This window comes from Triticum aestivum, chromosome 7B (assembly GCF_018294505.1).
Source record: "Triticum aestivum cultivar Chinese Spring chromosome 7B, IWGSC CS RefSeq v2.1, whole genome shotgun sequence".
Lineage (NCBI taxonomy): Eukaryota > Viridiplantae > Streptophyta > Magnoliopsida > Poales > Poaceae > Triticum > Triticum aestivum.
Window position 1 is genome coordinate 79037717 of NC_057813.1, and position 16939 is coordinate 79054655.

A 16939-nucleotide genomic window follows, 5' to 3' on the forward strand; every position below is an offset into this window, starting at 1 on the left:
AAGACTCTTTTCTGGCGCCGTTGCCCGGGGAGTGAAGCGCCTTTGGTAGGTGGAATTTGGTAAGGAAAAATTTATTTAGTGTGCTATGGAAAGTAATTGTTTGAGGGGCTTGTTCGGGGTGTCTTCACCGCGTCCGGTTGATCCAAGAGTTGCTCCTCAACCCACTAAACCTACTGAATCTACTGAAGATGAAACTGCTTTTCAGATTCCCTCGGGTATGATGGAAAAACTACTAGCTAACACTTTCACAGGAGACGGAACAAAGCATCCCGACGAACATCTACGCTTTGTGGGTGATATTTGTGGACTATTTAAGCTTGCAGGTATACCCGATGATGTTGTTAAGAAGAAGGCTTTCCCTTTATCTTTGGAGGGAGACGCATTGACATGGTATAGGCTAAGTGATGATACGAGATCATGGAACTATAAAAGAGTGAAATTGGAATTTCATCAAAAGTATTACCCAAGGATAAGTGGTTTAAACATCATCCTCCAATAGAAGTAAAAGTAGCTGCACCTATTAAAGTTGAAGAAAAGATTGTCACTTATAGTGATCCTATTGTTCCTACTTCTTATGTTGAGAAACCTCCTTTCCCTGTTAGAATGAAGGATCATGCTAAAGCTTCAACTGTTGTTCGTAAAAGCAATATTAGGACTTATACACCTCCTGAACAAGTCAAAGTAGAACCTAATATTGCCGTTGTTAAAGATATCTTGTCTAATAATATCTATGGGCATGTTATTCAATTCACCGGTGAAACTGCTAGAATTGCTAAACCTTGTGATAAAGATAAACATAGACCTGTGGTAGGCGTGCCTGTTATTTCTGTTAAAGTAGGAGATCATTGTTATCATGGCTTGTGTGACATGGGTGCTAGTGCTAGTGCTATACCCATTGACTTATACAAGGAAATAATGCATGATATTGCACCTGCTTCGTTAGAAGGTATTGATGTTACAATTAAACTTGCCAATAGAGATACTATATCTCCAATGGGAATTGTTAGAGATGTTGAAGTCTTGTGTGGGAAAACCCAATATCCCGCTGATTTTCTTGTTCTTGGTTCTCCAGAAGATAGCTTTTGCTCCATTATATTTGGTAGACCCTTCTTGCGTATTGTTAATGCTACGATAGATTGCCAAAAGAACATTGTTACTGTTGGCTTGGATGATATGGTTCATGAGTTTAATTTTTCTAAATTTAGTAAACAACATCGCGGGGAAGAATTGCCTAGTAAGGATGAAATTATTGGTCTTGCCTCTATTGCTGTACCTCCTAGTGATCCTTTAGAACACTATTTGCTAGACCATGAAAATGATATGTTCATGAATGAAAGAAGGGAAATAGATGAGGTATTCTTTAAACAGGAACCTATTCTGCAACACAATTTGCCTGTTGAAATCCTAGGGGATCCCCCTCCACCCAAGGGCGATCCCGTTTTTGAGCTTAAACCATTGCCTGATAATCTTAAATATGCTTATCTTGATGAAAAGAAAATATATCCTGTTATCATTAGCGCTAACCTTTCAGAGCATGAAGAGCAAAGATTATTGAAAACTCTGAAGAAGCACCATGCTGCTATTGGTTATACTCTGGATGATCTTAAGGGCATTAGTCCCACTCTATGTCAACATAAAATAAATCTGGAAGCTGATGCCAAACCAGTTCGTGATCCACAACGACGTTTGAATCCTAAAATGAAAGAAGTGGTAAGAAAAGAAATACTGAAGCTTCTGGAGGCAGGTATAATTTATCTAGTTGCTGATAGTCAGTGGGTAAGTCTTGTCCATTGTGTCCCTAAGAAGGGAGGTATTACTATTGTCCCTAATGATAAAGATGAATTGACCCCTCAAAGAATTATCACAGGTTATAGGATGGTAATTGATTTCCGCAAATTAAATAAGGCTACTAAGAAATATCATTACCCCTTACCTTTTATTAATCAAATGCTAGAAAGACTATGCAAACATACACATTATTGCTTTCTAGATGGTTATTTTGTTTCTCTCAAATACCTATGTCAGCTAAAGATCAATCAAAGACTACTTTTACTTGCCCTTTTGGTACTTTTGCTTATATACGTATGCCTTTTGGTTTATGTAATGCACCTGCTACCTTTCAAAGATGCATGATGGCTATATTCTCTGACTTTTGCGAAAATATTTGTGAGGTTTTCATGGACAACATTTCCGTCTATGGTTCCTCTTTTGATGATTGCTTAAGCAATCTTGATCGAGTTTTGCAGAGATGTGAAGAAACTAATCTTGTCTTGAATTGGGAAAAGTGCCACTTTATGGTTAATGAAGGTATTGTCATGGGGCACAAAGTTTCTGAAAGAGGTATTGAAGTTGATAAAGCCAAGGTTGATGCTATTGAAAAGATGCCACGTCAAAGGACATCAAAGGTATAAGAAGTTTCCTTGGTCATGCCGGATTTTATAGGAGGTTCATTAAGGACTTCTCAAAAATCTCTCGGCCTCTGACTAATTTATTATAAAAAGATGTACCGTTTGTCTTTGATGATGATTGTGTAGAAGCATTTGAAATACTTAAGAAAGAACTAGTCTCTGCACCTATTGTTCAGCCACCTGATTGGAATTTACCCTTTGAAATTATGTGTGATGCTAGTGATTATGTTGTAGGTGCTGTTCTAGGTCAGAGAGTTGATAAGAAATTAAATGTTATCCATTATGCTAGTAAGACTCTCGATAGTGCTCAAAGAAATTATGCTACTACCGAAAAGGAAATTTTAGCAGTGTTGTTTGCTTGTGATAAGTTTAGACCTTATATTGTTAATTCCAATGTTACTATTCACACTGATCATGCTGCTATTAAATATCTTATGGAAAAGAAGGATGTAAAACCTAGACTTATTAGATGGGTTCTCCTGCTTCAAGAATTTGATTTGCATATTGTTGATAGAAAGGGAGCTAAGAACCCCGTTGCAGACAACTTGTCTAGGCTAGAGAATGTTCTTGATGACCCACTACCTATTAATGATAGTTTTCCTAATGAGCAATTAAATTTCATAAGTACTTCTCGTAGCACTTCATGGTATGCTGACTATGCTAATTATATTATTGCTAAATTTATACCGCCTAGCTTCACATACCAGCAAAAGAAAAAGTTTTTCTATGACTTGCGACATTACTTTTGGGATGACCCACATCTTTATAAAGAAGGAGTAGATGGTGTCATTAGACATTGTGTACCTGAGCATGAACAGGAACAGATCATATGCAAGTGTCACTTTGAAGCTTATGGAGGACATCACGCTGGAGATAGAACTGCACATAAGGTATTGCAATCCGGTTTTTATTAGCCCACTCTCTTCAAGGATGCCCGTAAGTTTGTTTTGTCTTGCGATGAATGTCAAAGAATCGGTAATATCAGTAGACGTCAAGAAATGCCTATGACTTATTCACTTGTTATTGAGGCATTTGATGTTTGGGGCTTTGATTATATGGGACCTTTTCGTGCCTCTAATGGTTACACTCATATTCTAGTTGCTGTTGATTATGTTACTAAGTGGGTGGAAGCTATTCCAACTAGTAGTGCTGATCATAACACTTCTATTAAAATGCTTAAGGAAGTTATTTTTCCGAGGTTTGGAGTCCCTAGATACTTAATGACTGATGGTGGTTCACAGTTTATTTATGGTGCTTTCCATAAGATGCTTGCTAAATATGATGTTAATCATAGGATTGCATCTCCTTATCACCCTCAGTCTAGTGGTCAAGTAGAATTGAGCAATAGGGAGCTCAAATTAATTTTGCAAAAGACTGTTAATAGGTCTAGAAATAATTGGTCCAAGAACTTGATGATGCATTATGGGCCTATAGAACTGCATATAAAAATCCTATGGGTATGTCTCCGTACAAAATGGTCTATGGAAAAGCTTGTCACTTACCTCTCGAACTAGAACATAAGGCCTATTGGGATATTAAAGAGCTCAAATATGATTTCAAACTTGCCGGTGAGAAGAGGTTATTTGATATTAGCTCACTTGATGAATGGAGAGCCCAAGCATCTGAAAACGCCAAGTTGTTTAAAGAAAAAGTTAAAAGATGGCATGAAAAAAGGATACAAAAGCGTGAGTTTAATGTAGGTGATTATGTATTGCTATACAACTCTCGTTTAAGATTTTTTGCAGGAAAACTTCTCTCCAAATGGGAAGGTCCCTACGTTATCGAGGAGGTCTATCATTCCGGTGCCATAAAAATCAACAACTTAGCAGGCACAAATATGAAGGTGGTAAACGGTCAAAGGATCAAACACTATATCTTAGGTAATCCTATAAATGTTGAAACTAATATTATTGAAACCGTGACCCCGGAGGAGTACATAAAGGACACTTACCAGAACGTTCCAGACTCCAAAAAGGAATAGGTATGTGTCACATCCCTAGCTTCTGGTACTGCCTGGTGTTGCATCTTGTTGCATAATGTTTAAATTTTATTTAAGTTGAAATGGGGATTGACAAACCCTAGCACCAAATTAAATCAAATAGGGTCAACCATAAAATCTTTTTGAATAAAGCTAGAAAGTCCCTAAGAAAAGTTCATGATTTCTGGTTAAGGTGGAAACTTCTTCCAAAAATGATGAATATATTCTTAGATCATTTTTGGATTTTTAAATTAACTCCTATTGTATTTGAATTAGGGAATTTAAATCCTATAAATATTTTAAATGCTCTAAAAATTCTGAAACTACTTGAGGGATGTTGGGAATAATTTCACAAGTGCCCACAGTTATTTTCAGCATTTTATCAAATGGTTTGGTATATTTACTAAATCAAAACAAACAGAAAAAAATAGAAAACAGAAAGAAAGGAAAGGAGAGTACTTGAGCCACTTACCTGGCCTGGTGCTGTTACAGCCCAACTGGCCAGCACACCTGGCGGCCCAGCCAACCAGGGGCAGCCTGGTCTTCTACCTCTTGCCAGTAGGCAGAGGAGAAGCTGGGCACGGCGCACGCGCGTGCCACCTCCAACCTGCTCGCCTGCCTCCTCGACGGCCTGGATGCCTCTGGCGTTGCCACACATACCCCCCTGGAATCCCCTCGACGCTCTCTCACTCTCTCCCGTGCTTCTCCCCTCCCCTGTCTCTCTCCGCGCGGCACCACCGAACACACTCGCCGTCGCCGACTAGCTACACCACGGCCACAGCCACCCCCTCGCTCCCTCTCCGCATCCCTGAGCTCCGCCCCGACCGCGTGGAGCTACACACCCGACGCACGCGACCAGAGGAGGCCCCAGTCGACCGGAGCATCGTCGTCTTCATCTCCGGTGCCCGGAGATCGCCGCCGTCAATTCGCCGTCGCAGAAGCTTCCTCGAGCTCGCCGACCTCTCCGTTCGATCCACTGTGAGCCCCGTTGCCTTCCCCCCCCCTCCTAGAGCTCGTTCCCGCCCTCTAGCCGCCTCTTCCGCCGTGCCCGAATCTCGCCGCCGCCGTGCCATGTCGCTGCCGCGGCCAGAGCTGCCTCCGCCCGCTTTTGAGCGTGTCGCCGTTCTCACCGTGCTCCCAGGAGCCGAACGCATGCACCAGCTCCTCCTGCCGTGCTCCCTAACACCGACCCCGAGCTCACCCGAGCTCCGGCGACCGCCAAGGTCATCACCGTCATCGGCTCCGGCCACCATAGGCCCGGCCTCCACCACCCCTCGACGCGCGCCTGCAAGGGCTCTCCAATGAGCCCAAGAACGGCCTCGTCCGTGCCCTGTGGGCGATTTCCGAGCCGCGCCGCTGTCTCGGGCCTCGCCGGCGTCGAGTCGCCGGCGAGTTTGACCCCACTGACCCTGTTTGACAATGGGTGGGGCCTAGTTTGACCCCCGGGTCAATGACAGGTGGATCCTAGCACTGCTAATAAATCTAGGGTTATTACTAATTTAATTAGTTAGACTAATGACACTGACACGCGGGACCCACTGGTCAGGTTTGACCTGGAGGCGCCGTTTGACCTGCTGACATCACTAATACGTCATTCTGACGCAGTAAATGTTTTCTGGAGTTTTAAATAAATCAGAAATGATTTATTTGTTTCAGAAAATATCCAAAACTTCTAAAATTCATATAAAATCAACTGTAACTCCAAATGAAATAATTTATATATGAAAAATGATCATAAAAATCCAATCTATCCATCTGTACCATTTTCAAGCATGTTATAACAACTTATCACTACTGTTTAAGACAAATGAAATGAAGGGCATTTAAATAATCACATGTGGAGTTGGAATTTGAATCTTTGGTTCAAACCAACTTCATTTAACCTGCTGCTAGTTGCATTAGCTCAAACCACATCATATTGCCATGTCATGATCATGCATCATATTGTGCATTGCATTGATTGTTTTCTTCTTTGTTTGCCGGTATTTGTCCCCTCTCGATAGACGTGTACCGACGATGTGATCGATGACACCAATGAAGAACTATTCTATCTTCAGAAGTGCCAAGCAAGCAAAACCCCCTTGTTCATTCCGATAAAATCCCACTCTCTCGCTCCTGCTCTCGTTTACTGCATTAGGACAACACCGATTCATCTATTATTTGTTGCGGTAGCTGAACCCCTTTATCCTTTGCATGACCTGTCATTGCCATAGTAAATAGCTGAAACCCACTAGCATGAGTAGGAGTTGTTTGAGCCCTAATGTGCCTACTAATTCATGCTTGTTGTCATGCCTGCTATTTCTTAGAGTTGCGTCAGGTCTGATTCATCGGGGATGAATCGGAGGTGTGTGAACATGTCCTTTTGTTGAGAGCTAAGTGTGTCAACACGATTTGGTAAAGTTAGCGGTGAGAGGCCATGTAGGAGTACATGGTGGGCTGTCTCATTGCAGCCGTCCTCAGGAACTGAGTTCTTTGTTTGTGATCCATGAACAGTTACTACCACACATTGGGTTCCGGTAACTTGGCCCCTCTCGGCTTATTAATCAACTTGATCTCTGTCCAGGAGTTGCAACTAGTTTCTGGTGTTTGTAGGTAGTGTTAGTAGTCTACCAAGTGGCACCCGGTACAGTTGGGCTTGGGACAGACTAGGCACAGTGGCACGGTGTACCAAGTGGCACCCGGATGGTGGGCTTGGGAACCCTGCTCACATCGTTTGGGGCCGTGAGCAACACCCCGGCCGGATCTCCTTGCGGATGGCACCCGAATAGGCGATAAACCTGGCCGAGAGACTTGTGTGGTTAGTCAGGTCGTGGCCGACACCCTCGCTGGGCTTCCGCTTGAAGGTTGCCGAGTACATGTCGTGTAAACGGCGGTAAGTGGTGAGAGCGTGAGTGAAGAAGTTCACCCCTGCAGGGTTAATATGATCTATTCGAATAGCCGTGTCCGCGGTAAAGGACTTCTGGGATGCCTGTACAGTTCATAGACAAGTGAAAGTGGATACTCTAAAATATGCAAGATAAGCGTGAGTGCTATGGATGGCGTTCTCGTAGGGAGATGGGAGCGGGTCCATAGTGGTGTAATTATATGGTGAATATGTGGACTCGTGTGCACCACCTCAAAGAGTTACTTGCAGTCGTAGTTCAGGATAGCCACCGAGTCAAAGCTGGCTTGCTGTAGTTAAACCCCACCACCCCCTTTGTTGATAATGATGCATATGTAGTTAGTTCTGATGTAAGTCTTGCTGGGTACATTTGTACTCACGTTTGCCTATTTTACGTTTTTGCAGAGAGACTTCAGTCTCGCTAGTAGTTTCGCGTGGACTTCGACGTTTAGCTTGTTACCTCAGCTACGATCTTGTGCCCTCTGCAGGATCTGGTAGCTAGTTAGGCTTCTCAGCCTTTTTCATTTCTAGATGTCTGTACTCAGACATGTTAAGCTTCCGCTTGTGCTTTGACTTTTATGCTCTGAATGCTGGGTCGAGAGACCCATGTTTGTAATATCTCTCTCCTCGGAGCCTATTGAATAAATACTTGAGTCGTAGAGTCATGTTGTGATGCCATGTTGTATTTGCACATATCGAGCATATTGTGTGTATGTTATTAAAATGCTTGGTATGTGTGGGATCTGACTATCTAGTTGTTTATCCTTGGTAGCCTCTCTTACCGGGAAATGTCTCCTAGTGCTTCCATTGAGCCCTGGTAGCTTGCTACTGCTCCGGAACACTTAGGCTGGCCGGCATGTGTCCTTCTTCGTTCCTGTGTCTGTCCCTTCGGGGAAATGTCACGCAGTGTCTACCGGAGTCCTGCTAGCCCAGTTGCTACAGCCCGGACTCACTGGCTGATGACCGACACGTTCGTTGCTGGGTCATGTATGCCTGTCCCTGTAAGTTAGTGCCACTTTGGTTTCACGACTAGCCATGTGGATGCTAGCGGCACTATGGATGCTAGCGGCACTATTATATAAGTGAGCCAAAAGGCGCAAACGGTCCCGGGCCAGGTAAGGTGGCACCCGTGGGAATACCGTGCGTGAGGCCGCAAAGTGATATGATGTGTTACATGCTAGATCGGTGTGACTTAGGATCAGGGTCCTGACAGCTTTGGTATCAGAGCTTGACTGCCTGTAGGATTACCAAGCCAAACTGGTCGAAATTGAGTCTAGAAATGCTTTAGTTATATATAAGGGAATTGATTGTGGGATGGAACATAAGGCTCTTTTTACTCCTTTACCTTATGCCCTTCTGATCCGAGTCATACTATCTTTCCTACAGGGTTAAGAACTAGGTTTTCTCTTCCTTCTATCAGGATCACGTGTTACTAATCAGTAGACTCATAAGTTTGTTGGATTTAAGCCTCGGTTCTACCTCCGTATGTTAGCTGTTGATCTCGAAACCTTGATATTGTGCTTCTGGGTGGTTATGCCACCATTTTTGTAGCTTGTCTCAAATCTTTTTGAGCATTTACAGCCGTTATGCTGTCCGAGTCATCCCAGGTTTCTAAATAGTCTGATGCATTTGCAAATCCCTTCCTCTGGTTTTGATGTTCTTTTAGGCCAAGTTAACCACACATAACGGTGAGTTGAGGTACTCTATTGCCTCGACGTATATGTTGGAGCTATTATTATGACCCTAGATGTCTAGAGTATCATCTAGTAGTCTAGCCATGCTTGTGTTCCCAGTGTGATGATTCTGGCCATCATTCTTGAAAGCATCCCGTGATGCCATTTAGTTGGTAGGTATTCTACTCCTGGGTTTTGAACTGAGATTGACCCTACTTGCTTCATGTTGATAGTTTTTGCTCGTTCCTTTAGGTTATTAGTAACCTTTGCATTAGTCCTCGAGGCTCGTGGTATTTCCTTCTTCCAAATACTATGAACCTATTATGGCAGAAGTTCTTTGAACCAACGATCACAACCAGAGTGATCTCGATGAGTTGTCCATTCTATATTGTGACTCTGCCAGTTCTACCTTTCCGCATGAGTTGTCCGAAAGAAATATGTTGAACTCGTTCGACATACTAATCCATGCATCCACAACTCAGGAAATCATATGTTCTTTTGGGTTGTCCCTCTTTAGTCGTCTTCTGACCCTCGTGTATCAATTGATAGTCAAGAGTATGCGTGCCTTCGTTCATCGATGCCTATTATTCTTGTGTTCCGTCAAGCCATTCTATCCCAGAATGACTAGGAGAAATGAACTCCAGTACCTCATCCATATCTAGGATTGGCTCAAAGTAGTCATACTCCGCAGATCAAATACTAATCCAGTTTTTGTTCTGTTCTACCCTGAAGTATTACCCTCTTTATGTCAAGAAAGTCATAGGAATTACACATCATCTTATGAATTCTTGGTGCAGTGATACTTCTCACCATCATTATTCATTCCTCGGTTCCCGTGTTGTTGTAACCGGAATATCGACAAGTGATCTATGATGTGTGAAATCAATACTGCTAGCAACCCCGTTACTTGGTAGTTACTGGACAATAATTTCATCCTTATCATGTTGGTTATTGAATCACCATCCTAAGGTTGATCGTGCTACCTAGTCCATATCCCTGGTGCACTCTTCGATCAATGAGTTCGGATTGTGTCAATCCCTTGCTCGCTTGATCATATCGTCTTGCCCTGAAGAGAAAGATTGTTCTCGAGCTTAGTAGCATATCGGTGGTTCGTGATTTTTCGATTATCTTCTCGAAAGTATCACTAGGTTGCCACCTGACCGCTATGTTGTGTTCGTGATCAAGTTGGTTTCCTTGTAAACCACCTTTTCTCCAAGAATCTATGTTGGATACCCCTAAGCCAGTTTGTTAAGCTAAACAACAACTTGGAGAGTTGGAAGATAAAAGCTTGTCTGACTTAGTTCACTTTAAGGGATATCTTGTATGTGTGTTGAAGAAAGATGGTATTAACATTGATTGACCCTAGTGATCAGTTAATGGACCTATCATCTTATCCAATCTTTGATTCGAGTATGGGCTATCCTCAAATCAAATCAGAACCAACGATATTCGTAATGTTGTCTTACTCGTGGTTGTTTCTTCGAGCATACACCATTATATCTTTTGGGTCTGACCAATGCTATCACTTGTTCACACAATTATGGGATTCCATCTTCATGGAAACCTGGATGAATTGTTGTTGAGCCCATCAGCAACATTTTTATCTTCTCCGTGATTTTGTTGAACATTAAGCTAGTGTTGGAAACTTGTGTAAGCATTTTCTTCATGCCCCGTTCATGAAGTATATGTTGGATGAAAGAAGTGACTTCCTTTGATTCACGTGCATTTGATGTAAGTTGTCGCCTGAATTCGAGAAAGTTTGTTTTTGCTCCTCTGGAATCATCCCAAGTTAGTCATGCACGTGCGAAGTACTCTATGGTTTGATAGGTTGGCCGCCTCCATTCTATATGTGTTCCTAGCACACCAAGCCACTGATTCACTTGTTCAAGGAGAAGAAGTTCCTTCATAAGAGCTAATCATATGACTTATGCAAGGATGTCGTTAACTGCAATGATGGTTTCCCAACCTGAACTCGGTAGTGTTTTATTATAAGACTACTACGTGGTCATGCTTGTCTTGGACAGCGTGTTCACAGGTTTGTAGCAGAGCCAGCTCATGTTTTGGAGGTTGCTACTATAGTTCATTCCCCGAGAATCTCGCAACGTCATCTCGTCGATTTGTGTTGCAAACTTCCATTTTTCTTCCTAGACTCGATGAGTCTGGATTATTTTGACACCAACCAGATCTGAATCTCAGGCAGATATGATGGTTGGACCTTTTCCCAAGAACTATAATATTGGCCTCTCCGTAACCGGTAAGTGGACGTCGTGGCTGACACACCCAGCCGGAAAACCTATTATTGTAGTATCTTGATTGAGAAAGTTGGCCAACTCCCCATAAGGATTTCGTAGGATTACTCCCTAGTTGTCCCTTATGGATTTTTGTGTTCCGGAAGTCCGACCTTTACTTGATGTTCTAGATATCAAACCATATGAATGGTATACACTAGGACCTCAAGGAGAACATTAGAAGCGGAGTGCTAAATGTCTCTCGGCCGATCATCCAGATTTTGTCCCCTTGGTCTCGCTAAGGTGAAATCTGAGAAGGTGTTATCTTCCTTTACATCTGCATCCTCCATCACCATTCGTCATGGTAGTAAGTTGTGTTGCTAGGATCCTTGACATGGATATTGGTAAAACCTTGATGAATATGGAAATGCTCAAGTTCTTGAGAGCACGCTCAGACACTAGGTTATATCCTCCGTATCAATCTAAATGTGCCTTCCTTTTGCCAAGTTGTTCGATAACCGTAATTTCTGTTCCCAAAATGGATTTGACATTCTTTCGAATTCCTTCAAACGATCAATTTTGATTTGCCTCAGGCTGGTATGAAGAGTTTCAATGCTCTCTGAATCAAAAGTAATTCTTTTTGCCACTTAAGGTAGTGGTTCCACGAGTCACCTTCTCTGAGGTGTCTCGCTATGGTATCATGGCAACTCAAACTCTTGCTATGTTGACAACCGTTCACCACCCTTTTAAGCGTGGAATTGTTGTCTACCTAGTGAACCCTCGTCATTTGTTCCACTCCATTCCTTTAGATGTGTGCTTCGTGTCTCAGCTCGAGAGATGTTTCTACGTCTCGTTCCGTAAGTTGATCTTGTGACCATTAAGATGATCCATCATTGTAGAGTTGTCTCTGTCCTCGTGTCCGATGAAGGTCTCGAAAGCAAAGACGTCAAGATCAATTGGAGAAATGAATCAACATCTTCGAGAAGGGCAATTGGATCATGAAGATCGTGTTAGCTTTGTGTCCACTCTGTCTACTTACCTCACGTCTTGAATCTCGGGACGAGATTCTTTTTTAGTGGGGGTGAGTTGTCACATCCCTAGCTTCTGGTACTACCTGGTGTTGCATCTTGTTGCATCATGTTTAAATTTTATTTAAGTTCAAATGGGGATTGACAAACCCTAGCACCAAATTAAATCAAATAGGGTCGACCATAAAATCTTTTTGAATAAAGCCAGAATGTCCCTAAGAAAAGTTCATGATATTTGGTTAAGGTGGAAACTTCTGCCAAAAATGATGAATATATTCTTAGATCATTTTTGGACTTTTAAATTAACTCATATTGTATTTGAATTAGGGAATTTAAATCCTATAAATATTTTAAATGCTCTAAAAATTCTGAAACTACTTGAGGGCTGTTGAGAATAATTTCACAAGTGCCCACAGTTATTTTCAGCATTTTATCAAATGGTTTGGTATATTTGCTAAATCAAAACAAACAGAAAAAAATAGAAAACAGAAAGGAAGGAAAGGAGAGTACCTGAGCCACTTACCTGGCCTGGCGCTGTTACAGCCCAGCTGGCCAGCACACCTCGCGGCCTAGCCCAGCAGGGGCAGCCTGGTCTTCTACCTCTTGCCAGTTGGCATAGGAGCAGCTGGGCACAGCGCACGCGCGCGCCACCTCCAACCTGCTCGCCTGCCTCCTCGACGGCCTGGACGCCTCTGGCGTTGCCACACATACCCCCCTGGAATCCCCTCGACGCTCTCTCACTCTCTCCCATGCTTCTCCCCTCCCCTGTCTCTCTCCGCGCGGCACCACCGAACACACTCGCCGCCGCCGACGAGCTACACCACGGCCACAGCCACCCCCTCGCTCCCTCTCCGCATCCCTGAGCTCCGCCCCGACCGCGTGGAGCTACACACCCAACGCACGTGACCATAGGAGGCCCCAGTCGACTAGAGCGTCGTCGTCTTCATCTCCGGTGCCCGGAGATCGCCGCCGTCAATTCGCCGTCGCAGAAGCTTCCCCGAGCTCGCCGACCTCTCCATTCGATCCACTGTGAGCCCCGTCGCATTTTCCCCTCCTCCTAGAGCTCGTTCCCGCCCTCTAGCCGCTTCTTCTGCCGTGCCCGAATCTCGCCGCCGTCGTGCCATGTCGCTGCCGCGGCCAGAGCTGCCTCCGCCCGCTTTTGAGCTTGTCGCCGTTCTCACCGTGCTCCCAGGAGCCGAACGCATGCACCAGCTCCTCCTGCCGTGCTCCCTAACACCGACCCCGAGCTCACCCGAGCTCCGGCGACCGCCAAGGTCATCGCCGTCGTCGGCTCCGGCCACCATAGGCCCGGCCTCCACCACCCCTCGACGCGCGCCTGCAAGGGCTCTCCAACGAGCCCAAGAACGGCCTCGTCCGTGCCCTATGGGCGATTTCCGAGCCGCGCCGCCGTCTCGGGCCTCGCCGGTGTCGAGTCGCCGGCGAGTTTGACCCCACTAACCCTATTTGACCACGGGTGGTGCCCAGTTTGACCCCCGGGTCAATGATAGGTGGGTCCTAGAACTACTAATTAATCTAGGGTTAGTACTAATTTAATTAGTTAGACTAATGACACTGACACGCGGGACCCACTGGTTAGGTTTAACCTGGAGGCGCCCGTTGACCTGCTGACATCACTAATACGTCATGCTGCCGCAGTAAATGTTTTCTGGAGTTTTAAATAAATCAGAAATGATTTATTTATTTCAGAAAATATCCAAAACTTCTAAAATTCATATAAAATCAACCGTAACTCCAAATGAAATAATTTATATATGAAAAATGATCAGAAAAATCCAATCTATCCATCTGTACCATTTTCATGCATGTTAGAACAACTTATCACTACTGTTTAAGACAAATGAAATGAAGGGCTTTTAAATAATCACATGTGGAGTTGGAATTTGAATCTTTGGTTCAAACCAACTTCATTTAACCTGCTGCTAGCTGCATTAGCTCAAACCACATCATATTGCCATGTCATGATCATGCATCATATTGTGCATTGCATTGATTGTTTTCTTCTTTGTTCGCCGATATTTGTCCCCTCTCGATAGAAGTGCCAGGCAAGCAAAACCCCCTTGTTCATTATGATAAAATCCCACTCTCTCGCCCCTGCTCTATTTTACTGCATTAGGACAACACCGATTCATTTGTTATTTTCTGCGGTAGCTGAACCCCTTTATCCTTTGCATGACCTGTCATTGCCACAGTAAATAGATGAAACCAACTAGCATGAGTAGGAGTTGTTTGAGCCCTGATGTGCCTACTAATTCATTCTTGTTGTCATGCCTGCTATTGCTTAGAGTTGTGTCAGGTCTGATTCATCGGGGATGAATCGGAGGTGTGTGAACATGTCCTTTTGTTGAGAGCTAAGTGTGTGAACACGATTTGGTAAAGGTAGCGGTGAGAGGCCATGTAGGAGTACATGGTGGGTTGTCTCATTGCAGCCGTCCTCAGGAACTGAGTTCTGTGTTTGTGATCCATGAACAGTTACTACCACACATTGGGTTCTGGTAACTCAGCCCCTCTCGGCTTATTAATCAACTTGATCTCTGTCAAGGAGTTGCAACTAGTTTCTGGTGTTTGTAGGTAGTGTTAGTAGTCTACCAAGTGGCACCAGGTACAGGTGGGCTTGGGACAGACTTGGCACAGTGGCACGGTGTACCAAGTGGCACCCGGATGGTTGGGTTGGGAACCCTGCTCACATCGTTTGGGGCCGTGAGCGACACCCCGACCTGATCTCCTTGCGGATGGAACCCGAATAGGCGATAAACCTGGACGAGAGACTTGTGTGGTTAGTCAGGTCGTGGCCGACACCCTCGCTGGGCTTCCACTTGAAGGTTGTCGAGTACATGTCGTGTGAACGGCGGTAAGTGGTGAGAGCGTGTGTGAAGAAGTACTCCCCTGCAAGGTTAATATGATCTATTCGAATAGCTGTGTCCGCAATAAAGGACTTCTGGGTTGCCTGTACAGTTCATAGACAAGTGAAAGTGGATACTCTAAAATACGCAAGATAAGCGTCAGTGCTGTGGATGGTGTTCTCGTAGGGAGATGGGAGCGGGTCCATAGTGGTGTATTGATATGGTGAATATGTGGACTCGTGTGCGCCACCTCAAAGAGTTACTTGCAGTCGTAGTTCAGGATAGCCACCGAGTCAAAGCTGGCTTGCTGCAGTTAAACCCCACCACCCCCTTTGTTGATAATGATGCATATGTAGTTAGTTCTGATGTAAGTCTTGCTGGGTACATTTGTACTCAGATTTTCCTATTTTATGTTTTTGCAGAGAGACTTCGGTCTCGCTAGTAGTTCCGCGTGGACTTCGACGTTTAACTTGTTACCTCAGCTACGATCTTGTGCCCTCGGCAGGATCTGGTAGATAGTTAGGCTTCTCAGCCTTTTTCATTTCTAGATGTCTGTACTCAGACATGTTAAGCTTCCGCTTGTGCTTTGACTTGTATGCTCTGAATGCTGGGTCGAGAGACCCATGTTTGTAATATCTCGCTCCTTGGAGCCTATTGAATAAATACTTGAGTCGTAGAGTCATGTTGTGATGCCATGTTGTATTTGCACATATCGAGCATATTGTGTGTATGTTATTGAAATGCTTGGTATGTGTGGGATCTGACTATCTAGTTGTTTATCCTTGGTAGCCTCTCTTACCGGGAAATGTCTCCTAGTGCTTCCACTGAGCCCTGGTAGCTTTCTACTGCTCCGGAACACATAGGCTGGCCGGCATGTGTCCTTCTTCGTTCCTGTGTCTGTCCCTTCGGGGAAATGTCACGCAGTGTCTACCGGAGTCCTGCTAGCCCAGTTGCTACAGCCCGGATTCAATCGCTGATGACCGACACGTTCGTTGCTGGGCCATGTATGCCTGTCCCTGTAAGTTAGTGCCACTTTGGGTTCACGACTAGCCATGTCAGCCTGGGTTCTTTGTCATATGGATGCTAGCGGCACTATTATATACGTGAGCCAAAAGGCGCAAACAGTCCCGGGCCAGGTAAGGTGGCACCCGTGGGAATACCGTGCGTGAGGCCGCAAAGTGATATGATGTGTTACATGCTAGATCGGTGTGACTTAGGATCGGGGTCCTGACAGTATGTGGTACGGTAAGTAAACCGACTCCAAAACAATTTTTAAGGCAATATTTCTCCGTTTTGGAATATTTAGAAAAATAGAAAAATAAATAGCAGTCCGGGGACGACATGAGGCCTCCACGAGGGTGTAGGGCGTGCCCTACCCGCCTGGGCGCGCTCCCCTACCTCGTGAGCACCTCGTGTGCCCTCCGGACTCTGTTTCCTTGCACGATACATATTTTGGTAGGTAAAAATTCATTATATATACTCCCGAAGGTTTTGACCACCGTATCACGCAAATAACCTCTATTCTCGTTTCGAGTTGTTTTTCTGACAGCTCTAGAGCACCATGACTTCTCCCTCTTCCAGCAACGAAGACATGGATGCTTGGCTATTGAAGATAGAGTTGAAGAGAGAAGAACCAGAAGAAATCAACAAGGATGAAAGGATCAAGAAGTCCATGGAGGTTCAAGATCCGGTGGTGAACGAAGAATACATCCCTCAACCCTTACCTAACCTTTTCAGTCCAACAGAGATTGAAGCTTTCAAGATGATTGAGTTAGCCCGCATACAGAACAAGTAACTTACACAGGAGAATATTTTGTTGAAAGGATCATATTACTGGGCTCAAGGGCATTATCCGCATGTTGGAGGAGCTTTTACGCTTGAT